The 27,786-nt window shown below is 42.9% G+C and overlaps 1 protein-coding gene across 1 annotated transcript in view; it reads right to left on the bottom strand.

The window, feature by feature from the left end:
• The window catches only part of LOC134850463 (3-phosphoinositide-dependent protein kinase 1-like), a 203,192-nt gene extending 195,285 nt beyond the window's left edge, over positions 1 to 7,907 (bottom strand). Inside the window, exon 1 of the mRNA XM_063866597.1 lies at positions 7,887 to 7,907. The gene's annotated coding sequence lies outside the window, so the exon portion shown is untranslated. The remainder of the gene's footprint in view (positions 1 to 7,886) is intronic.
• Positions 7,908 to 27,786: the final 19,879 nt, after the last annotated feature.

The following is a 27,786-nucleotide window of genomic DNA, read 5'->3' as shown; positions in this document are numbered from 1 at the left end:
TGAAACTTTCTTTATTTGTGGTCTCAACCGTACCGGGTTCCGACTAGTGTTGTTCTGTTTTAAATCTGTCTCAAAACACTTATTGTAATTTTACTTCAATTTTTATACCGTCCTAAGACTTCCAGTTACCGTCCCTACTCTTCTTTGTACCGTCCCAGGTTTTTTTCTACTGTCCCAAGACTGTTCGGTACTGTCCCAGTACTTTCCGTCAGTGTCCCAAGACCCTTGTCCCAGGACCACTGTCCCAAGACTGTCCCAAGAGAACTGCCCCAAGGTCAGTGTCCCAAGGCTAGTGTCCCAAGACCACTGTCCCAAGACCACTATCCCAAGACCACTGTCCCAAGACCACTGTCCCAAGGCTAGTGTCCCAAGACTACTGTCCCAAGGCTAGTGTCCCAATGCCAGTGTCCCAAGACCACTGTCCCAAGACTACTGTCCCAAGGCTAGTGTCCCAAGACAACTGTCCCAAGACTACTGTCCCAAGGCTAGTGTCCCAAGACTACTGTCCCAAGGCTAGTGTCCCAAGGCTAGTGTCCTAAGACCACTGTCCCAAGACCACTATCCCAAGACCACTGTCCCAAGACCACTGTCCCAAGACCACTGTCCCAAGACCACTGTCCCAAGACCACTGTCCCAAGACCACTGTCCCAAGACCACTGTCCCAAGACCTTTGTCCCAATACCACTGTCCCAAGACCACTGTTCCAAGACCACTGTCCCAAGACCACTGTCCCAAGACCACTGTCCCAAGACCACTGTCCCAAGACCACTGTCCCAAGACCACTGTCCCAAGGCTAGTGTCCCAAGACCACTGTCCCAAGACTGCTCTGGTCCAGGACTGCACTGTCCCAAGACTGTTGACAAGTGTCTGAGCGGTGGGACCTCTTTCTTCCTCGTTATGGGGACTTCTTGATTCACTGTACCTTGTACCACCACTCAAGCTCTAGTAAAAACTTTCCCAAAAACCCTCTCTTAGTGGCCAAATGCTGACCCCCCTTTTTTAGTTACCTCTTTTTCAATGTTCCAAGCAACTTGAAATCAAAACTTGTGCGCAGGTATCTTGTGATCACCTGTTCGTATAAAAGCCAATTACAAATCCTTACCAAAATGCAACAAAAATCTAAGCAAGAAAAAGTAATAAAAACAGAAAGATGAATCCATTTAAAATTCAAAGGTGACAAATGTCTACCTTCTATCGAAAAAATGTCTGGTACCTAATTGCCACGCGTTTCCTTCCCCCCTGCTAGCAATCTTATGGGGTATCACAAAAACTGTCTATGTCCGTTCCCCCCTACCGATCCGACCAGGGTACCTACCTTAACCTAATTCCAATTTTGGATATCCGCTTCCTATGACCAACGCGTGTAAATGACTAATGTAACTAAATCAACGATGTCGACTAATTAGTTACTCTAATTTCCCCCTTTTTACAATTTACAACCGCAAACCTCTAACCTAACCAGCCCCCCTTCTAACCTCCCCCCCTTTTTAGCCCCCCTTCTTAAGCCTAAAATTACCTTAAGCGCCGGGTGCTAAACCTCTCAAGAGAAAACCGTAGACCTGTCTCCAGGCCTGCTCAAGTAAAAATGTTCTTCAAAACCGGGGGATTTTGCTTATCCAATTTTACACTTATCTCCTATAATGTAATGTGGATTTTAACGATACCCGTTCTGCCCAACTTGAGAACTCGAGAACTGCCAAATCCTTCTTGGCTACTTTCCCACTCGACTGGTCACCTCTTCCAGTCCAGTCTCCTATTGGTTCAGCTCAAGTGCTCCTGAACCACTTTCCCACTCGGCTGGTCACCTCTTCCAGTCAAGTCTCCTATTAGTTCAGCTCAAGTGCTCCTGTACCACTTTCCCACTCGGCTGGTCACCTCTTCCAGTCAAGTCTCCTATTGGTTCAGCTCAAGTGCTCCTGAACGACTTTCCCACTCGGCTGGTCACCTCTTTCAGTCAAGTCTCCTTGTTGTCCAGCTAAGTTCCAAGCTATCTGAAAACCCTTGACAACGCCCCACACACGGGCACTTTATTGAGGTTACTGGGATAAATTGCTAGGTTGATCGAAACGATCGAACTTGTAAAGTAGTATGGGTATACTATTTAATTAATATAAAGGTTTGATCCAACTAATCTGGTGTCAAAGTCACTGTCTTTTTTCGTTTTATGGTTTTTGTTCCTTTTTCTATTCTTTTCTGGTTTTTGTTTTGCTTTTTGTCTTTTTGCTCGTGTTTTTGTCCCCCTAGTTGCCCCCTTTTACTCGGTTAGCTAAGCCTCGTTCGGAGAGCGTACCAGGAAGTTTTCTCGAGTTTTCTTAAAAAGCTATCACGGTACAACCGGAAGGTTTGCACGTTCCTGCCGAACCGTACCACCGGTACTCTAGAATGGGCATTCAGCCCGAAGCTGTCTCAAGTGGGTTCGACTCCGTAGTCTTGATGTCGTAAACACCCAGGAGCGCCATAAAAACACTATGTAACATTCGTCTACTGTAGTCACACATGAGGCTTAAGAAAAATAGGCCCTATAACCATTGGCTCAAGAGTCAGGGACACTATCTCTTGTATTTTTCTACCTCAAATCAGTCGGAGCCAATTCAGTTCGCTTGTGACATGAGACTACGACCCTTTACAGCTTAAAGGCTACTACCAAAATATCCCCCCACTCTAGAAATAATAACGTCCCCATACTTAGGTCTCTAGATACCCAAAATACACGAACGCCGTTAAAAACCGGGTCGGAACAATCCGTTAAGTTACTTTTTATTAGACAGTGGAACTTTGATCCATTTCAGATGGATCAACCTAAAACTCGCCTTACCTCAACATAACAATCATAAAACACACTCTAGAAATTTAAATTAAGTACTCACATCGTAGCACACTCAAGAAAGGGAAGTACTTCAGTCGGTAATTAACTCGAGAATTAAATAATGTAACTAAATGAGTTTTAATTTTTCAATGACAAGGACAAGTTTTAACTCTAGGATGTAGTTTCTCGTGAACCATTGGGACACTCAAACTGTCCACCTTTCCACCGAAGGTTCACTCTAGTTCAGTTCAAATAATAATCCAATCGAGTGATGACAATCCAGTTCTCGGGAATACGCCTGTCTCTGTTTCAGATGGGACAGCTCTACTCTCGTTCTATTCTGACAGAAATTGCGAATAGCAATTTCCCACTGTTTTATCTAGCAACTTTCCCGCGATTGTTGTTCGATCGTTCTCAATTCTCTTTTTCGGTTTTCAGTTATCGCGAGAAAATCGTGCATGACAGGCTCTATTCGAATTTTTGAAAAATTAAATTTCACCCCAAAATTAAGTGCTCTTGCTTTTCTCAAGGTCAAACTTCCAAATATGACCGACGTATGTGGGACACGAGTATACGTGATTTTGGAGTGAAGTTTTTTTTCAAAATTTCGAATGGAGCCTGTCATGCTCAATTTTCTCGCGACAACTGAAAACATAAAATGAAAAATCAGAACGACCGAATTAACAATAGCGGGAAATTACTTAAGAAAACAGCAGGAAATTGCTATTCGCAATTTCCAGATACAAAATAAGACACGAGTAGAGCGGTCTTATCCTGAAATAGGAGACGAGATAATCGAGAGAGAAGAGTACAATTATTCGAGCTGAACTAGAGTGAACCTTCAACGGAAAGGTGGACAGCTGGAGTGTCCCAATGGTTCAGACTAAAACTTCAATTCTAGAGTCAAAACTTATTTTATTTATTGAAACTGATTAGTATTGAACTACTCAAGTTATTTTATTCAATTCTCGAGTTGCTCATCACTTTAATTACTCCCTATTCTCGAGTGTGTCGACATGTGAGTTCCAAATTTAGTTTTCTCGAGTGTGTTTTATGATTGTTATGTTGAGATAAGGCGAGTTTTAGGTTGATACATCTGAAATGGATCAAAGTTCCACTGTCCAATAAAAAAGTAACTCAACGGATTGTTCCGACCCTGTTTTTAACGGCGTTTGTGTATTTTGGGTATTTCGAGACCTAAGTATGGGAAAATTCTTATTTTCTAGAGTGGGGGGGATATTTTGGTAGTGGCCTTTAAGCTGTAATGGGTTCTAGTCTCATGTCGCAAGCGAATCGAATTGGCTCCGACCGTTCTTGAGGTAGAAAAACACAAGAGATAGTGTCCCTGACTCTTGAGCCAATGGTTATAGGGCCTATTTTTCTTAAGCCTCATATGTGACCGAAGTAGGCGACTGTTACACAAATTCATGGTTTGGCAGTGCGATAGGAGCTGTACCTTTAATGCAGAGCACTTTACTTTTTTCCTAAGTTCATTGACATGAAATTTTCGTCACACCACCGCCACAGTTTTCTAACGTCTATATTCAGTGTTAAAGGGTTGTCGCCTACAATTTTGTAGTCATCAGCATAACCGAACGATTTGGACATGACACATGATGGAAGATCGTTTATGAAAACCAAGAAGAAGAGCGGTCCGAGGATGGAGCCTTGTGGTACGCCACTGAATACTTCTAATTCATCTGAAACAGTGTCATTTAGTCTCACAGTTTGCTTCCGTTTATAGAGGTAGCTTCTTAACAGATTCAAACAATGTCCACCAATCCCCAGAGCAGCCAACTTTTGTATGAGAAGCTCATGCATGACTTTGACAAACGCTTTCTTGAAGTCTATATAGAAGATATTCAGATAGGAGCAGTTTTCAGACTCTAAGCAGCTATCGATTTCATGCAGATATTCTATAAGGTTCGTTGTAGTTGACCGTTTGGGTCTGAAACCACGTTGGGCTGATGCCAGAGTTGGGTAAACAATTGGAGTCAGCTTCTCGAAAGTCAGTTTCTCTAGCAGTTTTCCTTAGGTTCTTACAAAGCTTGTTCATAAAATTTCTGTGCTGGGGCCGGCCGCGCCCTGAATCTCAAAAGCTAGAGGTTGAAAAAGATATCCATCATCTACAAGATCTTTATACTTGTCATTTTTTTGCTCTTCCGCTTCAGCGGCAGTCGTACCAGGGTTACAAACAGACCCGGCTTTAATCCTACAAGGAGCTAAGGAGTCTACCACCGTTGGAGCTCACAAGAACTGCTCACCAACAGCCCATGGAACGAGCGTCAAACCGTCTGGTCGCTTCTGATTGGTCCTGTAGAGGTGTGTTGCTTCTAAAACAGACGGAATGTGAATAGAAGATAAACTCTGCTTTATAAAGACATTCAATTTCGAATGCCTAGAGAATCTCCCTGCACTTTTGAGGCAGGAAAGACCATGCCAACCATACTGGGTAACGTCTTTTCTGCAGACGTATTTATGCCGTTCGCATATTTTTGCGTCTAATCGAAGTCCTATCGCAATTCTGAGTTGTTGGTTCGATAGTTTTAACATTAAATTTTTGCACGAGATGTTGTTCAACCATTGGGAGCCAAATCTATCTTGGAACGCGTTGAAACTTTTAACATCCGTTCCGTTGGCTCGAGTCGTAAAATCAAATCTGCAATTTCGCTGTCAAAAATTGGCTCTGTCCAATTTTCTTGGATTTCATTTTTCGGAGCCATTTCAATTTTTCCAAGTTTAAACCAACTTTAAGCGCATCATCATAAGTTCCATCCACATGCTCCAAACCAAAGATTTCGCTCAAGGCATTTTTTGCTCCTACTGCTGAGGCTAAGAAAGCGGGTAAAGCGAGTAGACGAGCGGAAGAAACGCCCAAGCCACCTTTGGCTGACGGGAGAACTGCTTGTAAAAACTTGTTATCATCCATATTCACACTAGTGACCTTGCATAACGAATTTCTTAGTAATTTGTCGTAGCGTTCTAATAAATCCCGTTGCAAAAAACAAGGGCTAGTAAGCAAAAAATATAGGAGTTTTGGCATGCTAATTGTTTAGGAGGTAAAAGCCATAATGAGCGTCTAGTTTGTCAACGATATCCGAGATTTTTTCAAGCTCCATAATTTTTTCGTCCGGTAATTCTTTTCGGCAAAATTCGCCGAGTGGAGATCCTAAAATGAGGCGTTCTTTTTTTGTTTTTATTTTTATTTTGGGGCATATTTTTTGGAATTGTGTACTCGTAGTCGGTCCCAAAAACAAAGTTCGCACTTCTCAGTGTTCATGCTCAGGCCGTAAATTCGTTCCGATTTCAGAATGTTTTTAAGGTCCCGGAGTACTACCTTATAGTCGTCGGCAAAATTTCCATCATCTAAATATCAGATGTTATTTTTCGACTCCAACTGTTTGACTAGTGTCTGAATTGTTTCCGCAAAAAGGGTTGGGGCTTCAGGATCGTCTTACCTTGCTGAATTACCGTAAAAAAAGTAACTAGGTTTACTCTACGCTCAATGGGTGTAATTATACAATTCGGGGCAATTTGAATAACCATGATTCAGCATTGTTTTTCTATTTAGAGAATTAAAGGCATTCTTAAAACCTAGTTTTAAAAGAACAGTGCACTTTGGATTGTCGTCGCGTTCAATTAGGTTTCGAAACGAGTGTGCCGCTACTTCTGCTCCTCGTTTTGTACCGCATCCTACCTGTATGTTTTCGAAAAAATTTTATCGCTCGGAGAGGGCCTTGCTTCCAGCGCATTTAGACGCGATACGTCTCAGCGTGTTGCCTATGGCAATCGGTCTCAACCCTCCGTCTATCTTTATGAGGGCAATAAGCTTTGCGCCAAAAAAGAAAGTTCTTAGGGGTTCGGGTATTTTGCCATCTGAGTTTTATGAGGTTTATCAGCTTAGCAAGCGATTTCAGAAAACTAAGTCCTGCCTTGTCATTCGACTTACTAACAAGATCTTTAAAAATTTGAGGAGCTAATTTATCAGGACCTGCTACGATCCGTTCGGAAAGGACATTATTGCTTTGTATAGGTCAAAATTAGTTACGAAAAAACGGTCTAACTTTTTTGGATTCGGAGCTGCAATATTGGCTCGCTGAGGATGCTTAGACAACAATTTTTGATAGTTATCAGTTGAAAAAGGAGCAATTTTGTCAACCGAAGCAGCAAGCTTTTTTCCCCCCTTTACATTTCCTTCATCGAGCTTACTACTTATTAGTTTTATGCTCTGCTCGAAGTCACTCAGAGGCGGGCTTGAAACTTGGGGATTTGGAAAAAACTGTTCATTTGCTCGATATTTTTTATTTATCAAAGAGCTCATGCTTGTGGTCTGTTTGCGTCCACTTCTTTTCGGTTGCTCCAAAAAAAAACAAGAACGATGTTAAAAAATTAGCCATTTTGTAACATTTTCTTCCTTGTATGCGATGTCATTTATTTTGTCCGACAGACTTTCCGCCAAGGGAACACGCGAACTTTTTTGGTACTCTCCTGAGTACTCGGACATTTGAGATGGCTGTAATAACATAATTGTCTAGCAATAAATCATTACCTATTGTTGTTTTATTAACAGAATTTACATCAAATCATAAAGGACACTGAAACCATTGGGTTTTCTTAGAGTCGCTAAGAGAAATATTTACACAACTGTTATGATACCAACTAGAACAACAATCACATCTAATCCAATTTATCAGTCCTGAAGGTTTTAAGCAATCTTTGCTCGTACACTTTTTGTTGTTTTTCCTTATCTTGACTCAGCATAAAGGTTAAAAAAAAGGATTTTGACTGAACTTTAGGTGACTGAACTAACCCATGATAAGCTTTTAGTGGGAATTTTATAATTCAGCAAACAAAAAAATAAAAGGCAATTAAATAAATTTAATTTTTAAAATCGAATTACAAAAATCAAAAACAAGGAACAATCTCACCCGAGCTCAGTAGGTCCAGCGGTGCACCACCAGACTCTTCGAGTCAGTTCCAGTTTCCCACCTCCCCACAGAAAGCCACTTGACAGACCTGTCTCTAAAATCCCTCAGAGGGCGTTCCACAAACAGGCACAAATATCAATCATAACAAATCTATTTAATAAGTTTATCACAACAATCATGCTTGAGCGTTGATTTGTTGATAGTTTTTTCAGGCTTTTTGACTTTCCTCAGAAAACTACCCTCCCATATCAGGATTCAGGGTTTAATTGAAAGAACAGACTGTAAATATCTTCCCTGCACAACCGGCTATGCCCTCAATTGCATAGTAAAAAAATATGGCCTCGAAGAAGTCGATGTGACATTCGACCAGAATGACTGGAAATGCATGTCATCAACGAACTTTTATTCGAAGCAGTTTGGTGGAAAAATTGATTGATTTGAACGATTATTAGTGTTAATCGTTAAATTGAACGTATTAGGAGTGGTCAATTTGGATGGACAAAATATTTTTTAAATTTTCAATTTGGGTGTGCATGACACGTAGCAATTTTATTTTTTGCAGCAAATGAAACCGCGAAAATCAGAACAGCGATTTTTGCTTTTATAACACAGACGTGCGATCAACAAGACGGCGAAAATTACATTCGACGGATGTTTATAGAGCAGCGCTCTTAGTCGTAACGATTGTACAGCTACAATCGTTTCTTAACAAATCCCGAGAATCAGAACTGCTATCGGGAGGATTTTGCTACCCTTCCTGGTTGTCAAGCAGACACCTCTTGGTCCGGAATCAAGAACCCAATAGGGTTTCGGTGAAAGATAGTGAACTATATTTCAAATTTCAGCTTTCCGGGATTTACTGAATTGAACTAAATTAACATCACCCGATGTTAATGAACCACACATTGAAATAGCTTGGTAGACACGATTTAAAGCAAGCAAAGCTGTGTTTGGACGCTAGCAAGTCGTTTCAGAACCTCGCCCTATTTTCCGGTATGTGCTTCCGGGCGAATATTAAGTATATAATTTTTTGGCGCTGCTTGGTGTTGTTTTTCAAATATCATGATCGTTAGACACGTTAACGGAGCTTTCCTTGACCAGCGGATGCTCTAAATAAGGCCCCTGGCCAAGAGCCAGAAGGGTATTTCGGAAGGCGAAAGCCATCTGGATTCCCCGATGTAGCTTTTTAAACATAATTAAGTTCGAAAATTCACGTATCGTGAAGGGTGGGGGATCGGCCGTCCTGTTGGTCTCTGAGCAGTATGTGACGACAAACACTTAAAGGTAAACAACAAATCAAAATAAAAGTAGTATAGTACCTGAGAAAAAACCAAAAATTACCGAAAAAACAAAAAACAAAAAAACACACAAAATCAGTAGAAATCATCCCCCAGACGAAATGTGATCCGACCCTCCCGTTTGTTGTTGTCGGATATATTGTTGTTAAAGGCAGTCATATCAAACCGAATTGTTTCAATCAAAACTGTGGTCTCTTTCTGGTGCCTGTACTTGAGGGTTGATTGAGTATTTAGGCCGGTTGATTCTAATTTGCGCTCAATCCGAAAGGGTCAAGTGATTAGAGTGGAAGACTCATCCGGCAAGCAGTGCAAGGGGCAGGAAGAAGGGTATCTAGGACAACAGTTTTCAATTTTTGGTCTATTGTTAGGTAGTTTTGTACCCTTTTTGGTACAAAAAATACGAAATCAACCAGTGGGGGCTCGTCAGTGACTGCACAGTAGTGACCCTCAACAGAGTTGCGATTTTCCAAGTTAAGCACCTTAATTTGGATATTGAACGGACCCGGAGGAGTACAACACTATAACACTACTCTTTATGCTACCCATTGTGAAATTCCCGTATCGGTTTTTGGTCAAAACAAACCGGTTTTAGGGTCAAAGTAGTGAAATTTTAATCCCCCCAGAACTCGCAATTTTTGAGATATACATAATTTTCAAAAACGGAAAAAAGCTCTTATATAGTCGGTTATATTGTGACACGTCTTTAAAAAGTAAAACAAATTGGTTGAGTTTAGTTCGGAGGTGGTTGGAACTAATTGGGCAACAAAATCAAACTTTTCTTGATTTTTAGAAAAACGAAACGCCACAAAACCAGAAAAAATTTTCGATAATTTTGTTCCTTTGTGATAAAAAATTGTTGTTTGGACAACATACACTAGTAAATTGTCAGGTTTTAGAATCCGTTTACCAACCACCCTCCAGGCTTCTTCACGAATCGAACTGCACGAATTCGATTTGGTGGATTCATCACCCCGGAAGGGTCTAAAAAGCATTGTTTTTTGAAAATTTTTTCAACAGTAAAGTTTTTTAGTTTGGGTTTATTGCTTTGAACTAAAACACTAAAATTTCTAAGTTGGGATCAACAATTTTTAGTCAATCAGACAAGAATTGCAGAAAAAGATAGGTTTTACCTGTAAGTTTGAAAAATTTTTAACTTTGCATAAAGAACAGTTTGCTTCATAACTCGCTAACAACTGAACCCATCCATTTAATTTTAGTACCGTTAGATCAGCAATTTACTAAACTTAGCTTAAATGTTAAAAAAAAAATTTCTGAAGAAATTGAATTTATAAAATTTTTTAAGCAAAAACAACGGTTTTGAGGTTAGACCCACACGGTTTATAAAAACTTTTAGGAAAGACCTTATATCCTTACCAAACTGTTGAATAAGGAATTTTTACACTGTTTCAGACAACAAACAAGGTTTAGGCAACCTTGAAATCAGTAAGCAAGTCGGAAATATGCCGATTGGTAGACCCCTCCCAGCTAAAGGAAATCGCTAAATATTTCAATCCGGAGCAGGGCTTCTAACCGGAGGTGTCCAAAGTAAAGATAAATCCTTCCTAAGTAGTTGATTCTGCATTTTAGACTCTAATACCGTATCCGGAAAGGTAGCGGTTTTTATTTTTTTGTCGACTCGGAAGGGCCCCATCCGGAGGGGTCCCGTTTTTGCCAATACAGTAGGGTCAAATTTTTGCCATTTCGGAGGGGTCCCAATACGGAGGGGTCCTTTTTTGCCAATTCTGAAGGGTCCCCAATCAGTAGGGGTCCTGTTTTTGCCAATCCGGCAAAGGATTGTTAATTTGCCAAAAGGAGGGTCCCGTTTTCGTCAATCCGGAGGGGTCCTGTTTTTGCCAACCCGAAAGGGTCGTATTTTTGCCAATTCGAAGGAAGCCCAATCCGGAGGGATCCTGTTTCTGCCAATTCGGAGGTGTCCCAAGTCGGAGGGATTCTCTTTTATGCGATTTTAAGAGGATCACTGAACGCCAATCCGGAGGGGTCTACAAATATTTTTTTCCGAACGCAAACGCAGCGATCATTATAGGATGGTAAACCAAAGCAAGTCATTTATTGGATAGAATTAAGATATTAAGACAAATAGATAGACCAAACAAGACAGGAAACTAGTGAGTGCACTGGTAGCTTGCATTTAAATAAAAACTGAAAAGAACATAAAAAGACCAGAACAGGCAGAAATCCAGAGACTCGCGACTCTAGGTCTGACCGAAATTAGAAGTCGACACTAAATTGATTAGGAATGCAATTCGTTACTCATTTTTTGGAAGATTGGTTGTCTTGAGAGTTTTAGTAGGTCAAGCTCGGGCAAAGAGAAGGCAGATAGTTAACACAGAACAACAAGGGTGCAATAGCCTCCCACATGAGAGAAAGATACTGCCTTCAAGTTTTGTCTGTTTGGTGCGGCGCTAAACGGAGAAAACTTTTTCTTTATAAACCAGTTGAACTAATAAGCTATGACAGACGGATCCCAATACAAATACATTTTTTTGATTCTTTCATCTTCAAATTGAATAAAAATTTTTTTTTATAATTAATGAACACTCGGAACAAAAAGGGGAAGAAAGCTTCAGGAGGAATCTTTGAAACAAGGAGTCAACGATCTCGGAAGACAGACAAAAGGACAAATTTAGGAGCAGAGAACAATCTGAGCCCTGCTCAGGATGAGAATCAGGCGGAACATGGAACCAAAGGAAATTGTATCAGGAAGTAAACGAGTGTATCTACTCCCGTAGAACAGGGCAACGATTTCGCTGCTTCGACCAGGACTCTTGATCGAGAAGAAAAGTCGGAAGTGTCCGATATTTCGATTGAAAAACCGGCAGTAGGAGGCTCACCTACTAAAATTACCAGGATTGATCAGAGAAGGCGGCAACATCTTCCTCGTCTTCGGAACGTGTCAATAACACTATAGGAAATTTATCTCCGTTAACCATGGGAACGGGAACTGGCTTTTGAAGTCAAACCAAAAAGAGGACAAAGATAATAGAGAAATCGATGACTCTAAAACTCAAGTGCAGTTCGAACTATGAAAACGAGGCAACGTAAACATGGAGAATGGTAACACGGATCGATTTGGTGCAAAGAACCATAAACACGGCTATAAATGGAAACAAGAATCGAGAGAATTCATGATAATGGCCGTTTCGCACATGCAAGTGGGTGCGTTTAGGGTCACCGGCTCAGGGACCACATAAGTGGAACTCTAAGCGGAGTTTGAAGGACCTTCGAGACAGAGAGGAACAGCAGCGTCAGTTTCGACAAGTACTAAACTGCCTGTCAGGAATCAGGTGACGCTACTTCTAGTGACTCCAAGATTGGACAATGCAGCATCAAAGTAAGAGGATTTCGATCAGGTTGATGGATAGCATGGGTGAGCAGAATGAACAGATTTCGATCAGAATGAGTGAGCTAAAAAGAGCAGTTCATGTTGAGAAAGAAAGTCTGCGGGAGGAAATAAGTCATAACGTACAGGAGGTCAGCAAAAGCAAAAAGCGGTTAAGAGAGAGAACAGATGATTAATTGGCCAGAAAATGTCGCGAATAATGCGGGAGGCTGAGGAAAGAGAGAAACGATTGCGAGGTGACCTGGAGCAGCTTCCCATTCAACAAGAGCAGACTCTTGGGACTCTCGATACAAGGATAGACGCGATGATGGAAAGACGCACTCAGGCTATAATGGACAGATTGGACGTCTCCTGGGAAACAGGAGCCAATATGAAGTAGGGGAGCACACTTGAGGGAAGCTAGCAGATAGTCGAGAGTGATTTTCTATGAGCATTAAAACAGAGAAGGGACCTATGGGTACACGAGAGGAAGAGGTAACCCAACGAGTGCCGCAACTGGTAGTAACGGGCCCAGGAATCCTAAAAACATCAGAGAGTGCTCTACTGGCATTAGGCCACTCTCGAACGAACGACGAACATGCAAAAACAAGAGGTGATTCCTCAAATTGGAATCAATCGAACCAGGGAAGAGCTCAGCCCAGCGACTCTGACAGGAATGTTGTTCCAGAGCCTCAAACAACAGATATGAAAGATCAGACGGGTTATTCTAGGGATGCAAAAGCGATGGCTACAGCGTTCGAACCTCTGGATTGATCCCTGGAGACGTGCCTCACAAGGTTGTCCATGATCAATGGGCGCAGCGAGGAATCTAAAGGGGTGTTCAAAACTGAGATGTTATAAAGATGAACCCTACGGTTGTATAGATACCGGTGCAGAAGTCATCAAGCTGAACTTTGAGATAGAGACTTGACAGAAAAACGATAAAGCAGTGCGCTCACGAGTGACTTGGATGGGACAGCCGTGAACTGCGTGATGGTGAAAAAACAATATCAGCCGGATACTGCTGTGACAATTTTCGAGATACTGATGAACCGCTCCGGCTCGGGAGTGCAAGGAAACCAAGCGATGATCCGAGAAACCAAGGCTACGTGAAGATGAAACCATAGACAAGTTCTTAGATAACTCAGAAATGCTGAAAAGGCGTAGTCAACCGGACGAGTCAAACAGCAGGATGAACTTGGCAGTAGCTTCAAAACTTTGATGGCAAGAAAAAGGATGAGCTCAGGACAATGTTAGCGATGCACAACACACCTCTTCCAACTAATGCATCTACAACGGAAGAGCTGCGACTGAAAACCTAGGAAAAACTAATGGCGATGCCTTCGATGTGATCAGGTTATCACAAAAACAATTATGGCAATTTTAAAATGGACCTAAAAACCAAAGTAACAACTGATACAAAGTAACAACAGGGATGACATGGACAACAGACTGCAAACAAAGTTCAGTTTTGTGCAAACTGCAATTCCACAGACCATCAAGTATCAGCATGTCCACTTATAAACAAGGCATGAAAAAGATCGGTTTAGACATGAAGTCGAAGACGCGTCGGACATTGATCATGAAAATTTTATGAGATGATTGATTGCAAAATTCGGCCCTAGGTGTTTCCTTTGCAAACTGAAGAGTCTTTTTAAATCAGATTGTCTACAATTTTGGTTTGCCGTAGCGGAAGTCAAGCATCCAAGGCTTAAAGGCCAGCAAGGCACGCCTGATGAGCGAGGCAGAAGCACGCACGAAAGAGAAGAGAAACCGCAAGTGCTGGCTACGAAAAAAATGCAGACCGTGCTAGAAGAAACGAGTGGGACGGAAAACGAAACCGCAGTCAACGTCCTTAGGATTGACTTCAAAGCAGCGACAAGAAATGCCCCGAATAGATGCAATTAACAGATGCTTCTGCGTGAAAAAGAATTATGGGAACCTCGTGATGTGCATTTTTGATGATGTAGTGATTAGGACACTCACCATAACTTGATGACCATTTTGATAGACTTTATGTAGCTTTTGACTGCATGAAGAGAGCTGGCTTGAAGTGCAAACCCTGGAAATTGTAGATCCCTAGGGACTCGACAAAGCACCTGGGAGGGATGGTGGATAAGCATGGCGTGAGGCCGGACCCGGATGCAGTGGAAAGCCCCCAGAAAAGACACACAGCTGATAAGCTTCCTAGGACTCGCAAATTATTATTGAGAAGTCTGAAAGGGGTTTGCAGACAAAGTCTACCCAAAGTCTATGCAAAGCGCCAGTGCTAGACATGCCCACAGAGAAATGCAGGTACTTCTGAATACTGATGCTTCAATGGTGGCCATTTCCGGAATACTGCATCAGGAGTAAGAATGGAATGGGAGAACAGTTATCCGTCCCATGGCACACGTCAGTAAGGTACTGAGCGACACTAAGATGAAATACAGTGCATTAGAAGAAAAAATGTTTGCGGTAGTCGCGTTCGTGGAGAAGGATCGCGCCTACTTGGAAAGTGCTCTCTTCAAGTTTCGAGTAGACAATCGAGCCTGACTCTGGTTGAAAACGTAATCAATGGGCCAGAGTTACATTGTTCGTTGGATAATTAGGTTGGATGGCTACCACATGATAATCGAACACAGGTTGCGGCACAAGCACGAGAATGCTGGCAGTCTCAGCAAAAAAACCTCATTTTCACGAAAGATTGGAACAAAGGCAGGCCAATCAAGTTGAAAACAAGGAGGGATTCTTGATTTTAGACAAAGAGACTTACGAAGCACTTACCCTGATGAGATGGTTGGATAAGTCAGGACATCCAATAACGGGACACCCAGAGTTAACGGTAGAAAAAGCAGCAGAGATTAAGATTTTATCCAAGAAGGACACTGTGGCATTGAATCTGTTGCTACGTTCAATGCGGATGCTACGTGACGCGGATGCTGGGTGTATTATTAGAAAAGGAAGTGACTAGAGATGATCATGAATGGGCAGCAGCCATGATATCGTTGATTGTTAGTGAGAAAGTACTGATAAAACCATGAAGACGCCAGCACAAAAAACAATGAAGGGGATTGTAGTACAGTAGTTCAGCGACTAGTTTCCTCAATTCCACAGAGCGTTTTGATGAGAACATCTAACAAGACAAAAGAGCAAGAGATCGGGACTCAGAAGAAAACAGTCACTTTCGAGACGCCTGACCAAGGACTGGTAAAAGTCGAGTCCAGAAACTCGTGCAAGAAAAACTGTCCTGGGAGTCAAACACTGAAGGAAGCAGATATGTAGATAGACAAGAACAGGTGGACAAATTTTGTCCGGGAGTTTAGATGGAGGAGTAGATCATGCACAACAGAATCTGTCGCGAAGACATGCTCAAACAAGGTAGACTCATCTTTCGAAGACATCTCGAGGAGATGAGAGATTCACAAGTACTCAAGCAGGATCTCGAGTACGGGATCTGAATTATCAGAGTTGGCGATACACACATTGCTAATGTAGACTCGAACAAGAGAATTGCACAGGGAATTGTATCAAGACCCTAACATTGGTCATTAGCTACTCCTGAGTGAGAAAATCTTTGATAACGCGGCAGATGCTTGGAGATGATTGTGGTCTCAAAACAATTGATGAGCCTATCACCGCAAAAAGAAGCAGTCAGGTTTGACTCAGAACAATCTAAACAGGAGATAAAGCCATTGGCAAAAGTTTGATGGGTTAAGATGGAAGATGACGCACATCAGCCCGATGAGCTGAACAGACACCTTAGGGTTATGAAGACATACTTGAAGACAAGATAAAGACTCTCGGACTTATTAAGAGCGCAGAGAACTGACCGTATGATATGTGGTTCGAAAAGTGGATAGAAAATGGGGCACCAGACAAAGGTGATCTGGAAGAAGATAGTTACAGCATCTTGAGACAGCACTATATGCAGAAGGAGGGACGGTTGTATACGATTAAGGAGGGGATCGTCGCCTGCAAAAAGAGAGACTATCAGAGTCAACTCTATCAGATGGATCTATTATTCAGGTCACATGATCAGATGGACCATCAAGGGATTGATTAAGTGTACCAGAGAGTCTTGAAACGCTTTCAATGGCCTGGTATAAAGAAGCCATGCAAAAAATGGAGTACGGTTTGTCTGTCACTCCAGCAGGTGAAAGATCCTAAAAATTAACGCTTCCCATTTCCCAAGATAGGTATGACCAACAGTGGCTATAATCAGGTCTTAGTGATAATTGATCGACCACTTCTTCAAGTATGCAGAAGCCGTGCCCTCCATAACTGCCGCAGTCGAAGAGACCTGCGATCATGTGATCAACACTTGGATAGCTAGACATAGATGCCCGATAAGATTCCAGTCAGATAATCATCAGGTAATTTCGGATACCAACATAGATGTGTATCACCGATTAGGCCTAGGTTGAGAATAGGTTGAAGGTAGCTTGTGTTAAACGTTTTTCTATTAAGAATTTGCGTTTAGAAGCGGCAGTGACCACGAATGCTCAATCGATTAACCTAAAACCGCAGAATGAAGCAGTCAGGGTTGACTTATAACCATCCAAACAAGAGGCAAAGCCATTGGCAAAAATTTGGTGTGTTAAGATGGAAGATGACGCACATCAGCCCGATGAGCTGAACAGTCAACTTAGGGTCATGAAGACACACTTGAAGGCAAGACTCATAGACTGATTTAAGAGCGCAGAGAAATGACCGTATGACAAGTAGTTCAAAAAGGTGGATCAAAAATGGGTCACCAGACAAAGGAGATCTGGAAGAGGATATTTATCGAATCTTGAGACAATATTATATGCAGACAGAGGGAAGGTTATATCTGAACAAGGATCGAAAAAGGGGAGAGGAGGACAAGGTCTTGTAAAAATACAATGCGACAGTCTTGCCGCAACTCTATCAGACAGATTTTTTTTCAAGTTGCCTGATCATGTGGGCCTCCGGGGAATCGATAACTAATACCAGAAGATCGTGAAACGCTTTGAATGGCCTGGAATGAAGAAGGCATGCGAGAAGTGGGTGACAACATGTCTGTCATGCCAACAGGTGAAAGATCCCAGCAAACTACTTTTTCCATTTGAGATAATAGCGTCATCTGAGTTCAATGAAGTGGTACAGATCGATCATCAGAAAATATGCTTGACAGACAGTGGCTATAATCAGGTCCTGGTGATGATCGATCACTTCACAAAGTATGCAGAAGCCGTGCCCTGCATAACTGCCTCAGCCGAAGAGACATGTGATTATCTGATCAATGCCTGGATAGCGAGACATGGTATTTCAATGAAATTCCAATCGGACAATGGGATAGCTTTCGTAGAAGAACTTACCAAGGAGCTCATGAGACGTTCCCAAGTAGCTCAGGCTCATTCCTCTACGAATCATCCATCCACAAACGAACGGATTGGTGGAAAGACAAAATCGGAATCTGGTGTCGATGTTGAGGGTGTATTGTTCCCGATACATGACCGATTGGGATAGATATCTGGGAGCTTGAAACAAGTGATGGGAGCTTTTAACAGTGCACAACATTCCACCACAGGAATTAGTCTGCTCATAATGTTGACTGGACATGAGAAGTCAGGTGAAAGATCCTAAAAATTAACGATTCCCATTTCCCAAGATATGTGTGACAAACAGTGGCTTTAATCAGGTCTTAGCGATGATTTATCGACCACTTCTTCAAGTAAGCAGAAGCCGTTCCCTCCATAACTGCCGCAGTCGAAGAGACCTGGGATCATCTGACCAACACTTGGATAGCTAGACATGGATGCCCGATAACAGTCCAGTCAGATAATCATCACGTAATTTCGACAATTGGAAGGGGTAGTGACCACTAATGCTCAATCGATGAGGAAACGTTCCCCGTGAGAAATGGCGTATGGAGCTCCTGACACCTCGCTAGTCAGACAACTGAAGTGCAATTTCCAACAAGATCCGGTATTCCCGGACCGACCCAAGCGACACTTCTTCAAGTATGCAGAAGCCCACTTCTTCGACCACTTCTTCAAGTGGTCCACTTCTTCGACCACTTCTTCGACCACCACTTCTAATTGATCGACCACTTCTTCAAGTATGCAGAAGCCGTGCCCTCCATAACTGCCGCAGTCGAAGAGACCTGCGATCATGTGATCAACACTTGGATAGCTAGACATAGATGCCCGATAAGATTCCAGTCAGATAATCATCAGGTAATTTCGGATACCAACATAGATGTGTATTGCCGATTAGGCATAGGTTGAGAATAGGTTGAAGGTAGGTTGTGTTAAAAGTTTTTCTATTAAGAATTTGAGTTTAGAAGCGGCAGTGACCACGAATGCTCAATCGATTAACTTAAAACCGCAGAATGAAGCAGTCAGGGTTGACTTATAACCATCCAAACAAGAGGCAAAGCCATTGGCAAAAATTTGGTGTGTTAAGATGGAAGATGACGCACATCAGCCCGATGAGCTGAACAGTCAACTTAGGGTCATGAAGAAACAATCGGACAATGGGATGGCTTTCGTAGGAGAACTTACCAAGGAGCTCATGAGACGTTCCCAAGTAGCTCAGGCTCATTCCTCTACGAATCATCCATCCACAAACGAACGGATTGGTGGAAAGACAAAATCGGAATCTGGTGTCGATGTTGAGGGTGTATTGTTCCCGATACATGACCGATTGGGATAGATATCTGGGAGCTTGAAACAAGTGATGGGAGCTTTTAACAGTGCACAACATTCCACCACAGGAATTAGTCTGCTCATAATGTTGACTGGACATGAGAAGTCAGGTGAAAGATCCTAAAAATTAACGATTCCCATTTCCCAAGATATGTGTGACAAACATTGGCTTTAATCAGGTCTTAGCGATGATTTATCGACTACTTCTTCAAGTAAGCAGAAGCCGTTCCCTCCATAACTGCCGCAGTCGAAGAGACCTGGGATCATCTGACCAACACTTGGATAGCTAGACATGGATGCCCGATAACAGTCCAGTCAGATAATCATCACGTAATTTCGACAATTGGAAGGGGTAGTGACCACTAATGCTCAATCGATGAGGAAACGTTCCCCGTGAGAAATGGCGTATGGAGCTCCTGACACCTCGCTAGTCAGACAACTGAAGTGCAATTTCCAACAAGATCCGGTATTCCCGGACCGACCCAAGCGACACTTCTTCAAGTATGCAGAAGCCCACTTCTTCGACCACTTCTTCAAGTGGTCCACTTCTTCGACCACTTCTTCGACCACCACTTCTAATTGATCGACCACTTCTTCAAGTATGCAGAAGCCGTGCCCTCCATAACTGCCGCAGTCGAAGAGACCTGCGATCATGTGATCAACACTTGGATAGCTAGACATAGATGCCCGATAAGATTCCAGTCAGATAATCATCAGGTAATTTCGGATACCAACATAGATGTGTATCGCCGATTAGGCATAGGTTGAGAATAGGTTGAAGGTAGGTTGTGTTAAAAGTTTTTCTATTAAGAATTTGAGTTTAGAAGCGGCAGTGACCACGAATGCTCAATCGATTAACTTAAAACCGCAGAATGAAGCAGTCAGGGTTGACTTATAACCATCCAAACAAGAGGCAAAGCCATTGGCAAAAATTTGGTGTGTTAAGATGGAAGATGACGCACATCAGCTCGATGAGCTGAACAGTCAACTTAGGGTCATGAAGAAACACTTGAAGGCAAGACTCATAGACTGATTTAAGAGCGCAGAGAAATGACCGTATGACAAGTAGTTCAAAAAGGTGGATCAAAAATGGGTCACCAGACAAAGGAGATCTGGAAGAGGATAGTTATCGAATCTTGAGACAATATTATATGCAGACAGAGGGAAGGTTATATCTGAACAAGGATCGAAAAAGGGGAGAGGAGGACAAGGTCTTGTAAAAATACAACGCGACAGTCTTGCCGCAACTCTATCAGACAGATTTTTTTTCAAGTTGCCTGATCATGTGGGCCTCCAGGGAATCGATACATAATACCAGAGGATCGTGAAACGCTTTGAATGGCCTGGAATGAAGAAGGCATGCGAGAAGTGGGTGACAACATGTCTGTCATGCCAACAGGTGAAAGATCCCAGCAAACTACTTTTTCCATTTGAGATAATAGCGTCATCTGAGTTCAATGAAGTGGTACAGATCGATCATCAGAAAATATGCTTGACAGACAGTGGCTATAATCAGGTCCTGGTGATGATCGATCACTTCACAAAGTATGCAGAAGCCGTGCCCTGCATAACTGCCTCAGCCGAAGAGACATGTGATTATCTGATCAATGCCTGGATAGCGAGACATGGTATTTCAATGAAATTCCAATCGGACAATGGGATAGCTTTCGTAGGAGAACTTACCAAGGAGCTTATGAGACGTTCCCAAGTAGCTCAGGCTCATTCCTCTACGAATCATCCACAAACGAACGGATTGGTGGAAAGATAAAATCGGACTCTGGTGTCGATGTTGAGGGTGTATTGTTCCCGATACATGACCGATTGGGATAGATATCTGGGAGCTTGAAACAAGTGATGGGAGCTTTTAACAGTGCACAACATTCCACCACAGGAATTAGTCTGCTCATAATGTTGACTGGACATGAGAAGTCAGGTGAAAGATCCTAAAAATTAACGATTCCCATTTCCCAAGATATGTGTGACAAACAGTTGCTTTAATCAGGTCTTAGCGATGATTTATCGACCACTTCTTCAAGTAAGCAGAAGCCGTTCCCTCCATAACTGCCGCAGTCGAAGAGACCTGGGATCACCTGACCAACACTTGGATAGCTAGACATGGATGCCCGATAACAGTCCAGTCAGATAATCATCACGTAATTTCGACAATTGGAAGGGGTAGTGACCACTAATGCTCAATCGATGAGGAAACGTTCCCCGTGAGAAATGGCGTATGGAGCTCCTGACACCTCGCTAGTCAGACAACTGAAGTGCAATTTCCAACAAGATCCGGTATTCCCGGACCGACCCAAGCGACACTTCTTCAAGTATGCAGAAGCCCACTTCTTCGACCACTTCTTCAAGTGGTCCACTTCTTCGACCACTTCTTCGACCACCACTTCTAATTGATCGACCACTTCTTCAAGTATGCAGAAGCCGTGCCCTCCATAACTGCCGCAGTCGAAGAGACCTGCGATCATGTGATCAACACTTGGATAGCTAGACATAGATGCCCGATAAGATTCCAGTCAGATAATCATCAGGTAATTTCGGATACCAACATAGATGTGTATCGCCGATTAGGCATAGGTTGAGAATAGGTTGAAGGTAGGTTGTGTTAAAAGTTTTTCTATTAAGAATTTGAGTTTAGAAGCGGCAGTGACCACGAATGCTCAATCGATTAACTTAAAACCGCAGAATGAAGCAGTCAGGGTTGACTTATAACCATCCAAACAAGAGGCAAAGCCATTGGCAAAAATTTGGTGTGTTAAGATGGAAGATGACGCACATCAGCCCGATGAGCTGAACAGTCAACTTAGGGTCATGAAGAAACACTTGAAGGCAAGACTCATAGACTGATTTAAGAGCGCAGAGAAATGACCGTATGACAAGTAGTTCAAAAAGGTGGATCAAAAATGGGTCACCAGACAAAGGAGATCTGGAAGAGGATAGTTATCGAATCTTGAGACAATATTATATGCAGACAGAGGGAAGGTTATATCTGAACAAGGATCGAAAAAGGGGAGAGGAGGACAAGGTCTTGTAAAAATACAACGCGACAGTCTTGCCGCAACTCTATCAGACAGATTTTTTTTCAAGTTGCCTGATCATGTGGGCCTCCAGGGAATCGATACATAATACCAGAGGATCGTGAAACGCTTTGAATGGCCTGGAATGAAGAAGGCATGCGAGAAGTGGGTGACAACATGTCTGTCATGCCAACAGGTGAAAGATCCCAGCAAACTACTTTTTCCGTTTGAGATAATAGCGTCATCTGAGTTCAATGAAGTGGTACAGATCGATCATCAGAAAATATGCTTGACAGACAGTGGCTATAATCAGGTCCTGGTGATGATCGATCACTTCACAAAGTATGCAGAAGCCGTGCCCTGCATAACTGCCTCAGCCGAAGAGACATGTGATTATCTGATCAATGCCTGGATAGCGAGACATGGTATTTCAATGAAATTCCAATCGGACAATGGGATAGCTTTCGTAGAAGAACTTACCAAGGAGCTCATGAGACGTTCCCAAGTAGCTCAGGCTCATTCCTCTACGAATCATCCATCCACAAACGAACGGATTGGTGGAAAGACAAAATCGGAATCTGGTGTCGATGTTGAGGGTGTATTGTTCCCGATACATGACCGATTGGGATAGATATCTGGGAGCTTGAAACAAGTGATGGGAGCTTTTAACAGTGCACAACATTCCACCACAGGAATTAGTCTGCTCATAATGTTGACTGGACATGAGAAGTCAGGTGAAAGATCCTAAAAATTAACGATTCCCATTTCCCAAGATATGTGTGACAAACATTGGCTTTAATCAGGTCTTAGCGATGATTTATCGACTACTTCTTCAAGTAAGCAGAAGCCGTTCCCTCCATAACTGCCGCAGTCGAAGAGACCTGGGATCATCTGACCAACACTTGGATAGCTAGACATGGATGCCCGATAACAGTCCAGTCAGATAATCATCACGTAATTTCGACAATTGGAAGGGGTAGTGACCACTAATGCTCAATCGATGAGGAAACGTTCCCCGTGAGAAATGGCGTATGGAGCTCCTGACACCTCGCTAGTCAGACAACTGAAGTGCAATTTCCAACAAGATCCGGTATTCCCGGACCGACCCAAGCGACACTTCTTCAAGTATGCAGAAGCCCACTTCTTCGACCACTTCTTCAAGTGGTCCACTTCTTCGACCACTTCTTCGACCACCACTTCTAATTGATCGACCACTTCTTCAAGTATGCAGAAGCCGTGCCCTCCATAACTGCCGCAGTCGAAGAGACCTGCGATCATGTGATCAACACTTGGATAGCTAGACATAGATGCCCGATAAGATTCCAGTCAGATAATCATCAGGTAATTTCGGATACCAACATAGATGTGTATCGCCGATTAGGCATAGGTTGAGAATAGGTTGAAGGTAGGTTGTGTTAAAAGTTTTTCTATTAAGAATTTGAGTTTAGAAGCGGCAGTGACCACGAATGCTCAATCGATTAACTTAAAACCGCAGAATGAAGCAGTCAGGGTTGACTTATAACCATCCAAACAAGAGGCAAAGCCATTGGCAAAAATTTGGTGTGTTAAGATGGAAGATGACGCACATCAGCTCGATGAGCTGAACAGTCAACTTAGGGTCATGAAGAAACACTTGAAGGCAAGACTCATAGACTGATTTAAGAGCGCAGAGAAATGACCGTATGACAAGTAGTTCAAAAAGGTGGATCAAAAATGGGTCACCAGACAAAGGAGATCTGGAAGAGGATAGTTATCGAATCTTGAGACAATATTATATGCAGACAGAGGGAAGGTTATATCTGAACAAGGATCGAAAAAGGGGAGAGGAGGACAAGGTCTTGTAAAAATACAACGCGACAGTCTTGCCGCAACTCTATCAGACAGATTTTTTTTCAAGTTGCCTGATCATGTGGGCCTCCAGGGAATCGATACATAATACCAGAGGATCGTGAAACGCTTTGAATGGCCTGGAATGAAGAAGGCATGCGAGAAGTGGGTGACAACATGTCTGTCATGCCAACAGGTGAAAGATCCCAGCAAACTACTTTTTCCATTTGAGATAATAGCGTCATCTGAGTTCAATGAAGTGGTACAGATCGATCATCAGAAAATATGCTTGACAGACAGTGGCTATAATCAGGTCCTGGTGATGATCGATCACTTCACAAAGTATGCAGAAGCCGTGCCCTGCATAACTGCCTCAGCCGAAGAGACATGTGATTATCTGATCAATGCCTGGATAGCGAGACATGGTATTTCAATGAAATTCCAATCGGACAATGGGATAGCTTTCGTAGGAGAACTTACCAAGGAGCTTATGAGACGTTCCCAAGTAGCTCAGGCTCATTCCTCTACGAATCATCCACAAACGAACGGATTGGTGGAAAGATAAAATCGGACTCTGGTGTCGATGTTGAGGGTGTATTGTTCCCGATACATGACCGATTGGGATAGATATCTGGGAGCTTGAAACAAGTGATGGGAGCTTTTAACAGTGCACAACATTCCACCACAGGAATTAGTCTGCTCATAATGTTGACTGGACATGAGAAGTCAGGTGAAAGATCCTAAAAATTAACGATTCCCATTTCCCAAGATATGTGTGACAAACAGTTGCTTTAATCAGGTCTTAGCGATGATTTATCGACCACTTCTTCAAGTAAGCAGAAGCCGTTCCCTCCATAACTGCCGCAGTCGAAGAGACCTGGGATCACCTGACCAACACTTGGATAGCTAGACATGGATGCCCGATAACAGTCCAGTCAGATAATCATCACGTAATTTCGACAATTGGAAGGGGTAGTGACCACTAATGCTCAATCGATGAGGAAACGTTCCCCGTGAGAAATGGCGTATGGAGCTCCTGACACCTCGCTAGTCAGACAACTGAAGTGCAATTTCCAACAAGATCCGGTATTCCCGGACCGACCCAAGCGACACTTCTTCAAGTATGCAGAAGCCCACTTCTTCGACCACTTCTTCAAGTGGTCCACTTCTTCGACCACTTCTTCGACCACCACTTCTAATTGATCGACCACTTCTTCAAGTATGCAGAAGCCGTGCCCTCCATAACTGCCGCAGTCGAAGAGACCTGCGATCATGTGATCAACACTTGGATAGCTAGACATAGATGCCCGATAAGATTCCAGTCAGATAATCATCAGGTAATTTCGGATACCAACATAGATGTGTATGGCCGATTAGGCATAGGTTGAGAATAGGTTGAAGGTAGGTTGTGTTAAAAGTTTTTCTATTAAGAATTTGAGTTTAGAAGCGGCAGTGACCACGAATGCTCAATCGATTAACCTAAAACCGCAGAATGAAGCAGTCAGGGTTGACTTATAACCATCCAAACAAGAGGCAAAGCCATTGGCAAAAATTTGGTGTGTTAAGTTGGAAGATGACGCACATCAGCCCGATGAGCTGAACAGTCAACTTAGGGTCATGAAGACACACTTGAAGGCAAGACTCATAGACTGATTTAAGAGCGCAGAGAAATGACCGTATGACAAGTAGTTCAAAAAAGTGGATCAAAAATGGGTCACCAGACAAAGGAGATCTGGAAGAGGATAGTTATCGAATCTTGAGACAATATTATATGCAGACAGAGGGAAGGTTATATCTGAACAAGGATCGAAAAAGGGGAGAGGAGGACAAGGTCTTGTAAAAATACAACGCGACAGTCTTGCCGCAACTCTATCAGACAGATTTTTTTTCAAGCAGCCTGATCATGTGGGCCTCCAGGGAATCGATAAGTAATACCAGAAGATCGTGAAATGCTTTGAATGGCCTGGAATGAAGAAGGCATGCGAGAAGTGGGTGACAACATGTCTGTCATGCCAACAGGTGAAAGATCCCAGCAAACTACTTTTTCCATTTGAGATAATAGCGTCATCTGAGTTCAATGAAGTGGTACAGATCGATCATCAGAAAATATGCTTGACAGATAGTGGCTATAATCATTAGTCTGCTCATAATGTTGACTGGACATGAGAAGTCAGGTGAAAGATCCTAAAAATTAACGATTCCCATTTCCCAAGATATGTGTGACAAACAGTGGCTTTAATCAGGTCTTAGCGGTGATTTATCGACCACTTCTTCAAGTAAGCAGAAGCCGTTCCCTCCATAACTGCCGCAGTCGAAGAGACCTGGGATCATCTGACCAACACTTGGATAGCTAGACATGGATGCCCGATAACAGTCCAGTCAGATAATCATCACGTAATTTCGACAATTGGAAGGGGTAGTGACCACTAATGCTCAATCGATGAGGAAACGTTCCCCGTGAGAAATGGCGTATGGGGCTCCTGACACCTCGCTAGTCAGACAACTGAAGTGCAATTTCCAACAAGATCCGGTATTCCCGGACCGACCCAAGCGACACCTTGGGCAGTCCAGTTGTGGAGAAAACTATGAGGCAGCTGGTGGAAGCCGATGGTCAACTGATGGCCAACAGGAATGTGCCAGGTTCTGGGGTGACTGCACCCTATGAAAAATTGATGATACCGGCAGAAGAGTAGCTCTCCTCGAAAACGATAAAGAAAACAGCTGAAGGTGTTAGGACAACGGAGCCAGAAAAACCTACTCTAGAAATATCAGGAAGATGCCGATGAAAAAGCTTCACGTGTGCTTGACACAAAGATAAAAAAAACCTGATCAAGAATAGCTTTAAGGGAGTCCCGGAGACGGACATTCGAGCATATTTCAATAGTTCAACTTGGCTCCGGCAATGAATAAGCAGCAACCGCCCCTCGGTACGTCAAACTTGATTTTGAGCGATAGTGTTGTGCGAGTGTTACAAAATTTCAGATCCTCATGGATAAATATGGTGAAGGAATTCGGAGGTACCACAGTAGCCCACCTATAACGAATGGTTGAGTTGATTAACCCGGGCAGAATTGTAGACGTGATGATTTTGATAGGCACCATTAACGTATCTAGAAGATCAGATTTAGAAGGGTGTCTATAGGGAACAATGCTAGTGTGTTTGTCTACTGCGGTGTGGCAGAAGTTTCAGTGCGCGGTACTGGCCGTCTGCACAATATCAATGATATCAAGAACACAGTCAGCTACAGCAAGAAAAAATAATGAAAGAGTCGTGAGGTGGAATAACAAAGTGCGTAATCTGGCAAGTCGCAGTGCTGGACGAATAACCCTAATGGACTTGAAGCACGAATTGAGAGCTCTGTATCAAGCCAGATTCATCACGGATGGAACACACTTCGACAGCATAGAAGGGAACGCCTGAGCAAACCGTGTCTTCTGGGAGCGGTTAGATGAGTTAGAGGTTGAGCTGTTCGATACCGGAGCATTGTCACAGCCGTGCCAGAAGTAGTGCAGAGCTCGAGTGAGCAAGAACAGAGGTCGGAAGTTTTGGACCGACTGGGTGAGGCACCAGCTAAAAGGATTATTCATCCCCGACGAATACTGGGACCAGTCAATCAGACGGACACGGTTTCAGGCACCTCCAGATCAGATTGTGAGCAGGGAAGAGCGACGTCCATTTAGAAAATCTCTGATGTTGTCAAGAACCATACCTTTGCCTTGACACATTTACAGAAAGGATGTGCGATGAGACTACTGCACGGCGCGATATTGTGAGTAAACAGACTGTACTCGATCGTAGGAGTGGACTGGTTGATAGCGGCGGAAATTAATTTTAGATTTACAACAGCATTGCAGTTGGCTGATCTCGTCAGACTGCCCTCAAACAGCACCATGGGTCCAGTGATTGC

This window comes from Symsagittifera roscoffensis, chromosome 1, assembly GCF_963678635.1.
Source record: "Symsagittifera roscoffensis chromosome 1, txSymRosc1.1, whole genome shotgun sequence".
NCBI lineage: Eukaryota > Metazoa > Xenacoelomorpha > Acoela > Convolutidae > Symsagittifera > Symsagittifera roscoffensis.
Note: the sequence above shows the minus strand (reverse complement) of the source record. Positions and strands in the feature narration are given on the sequence as shown.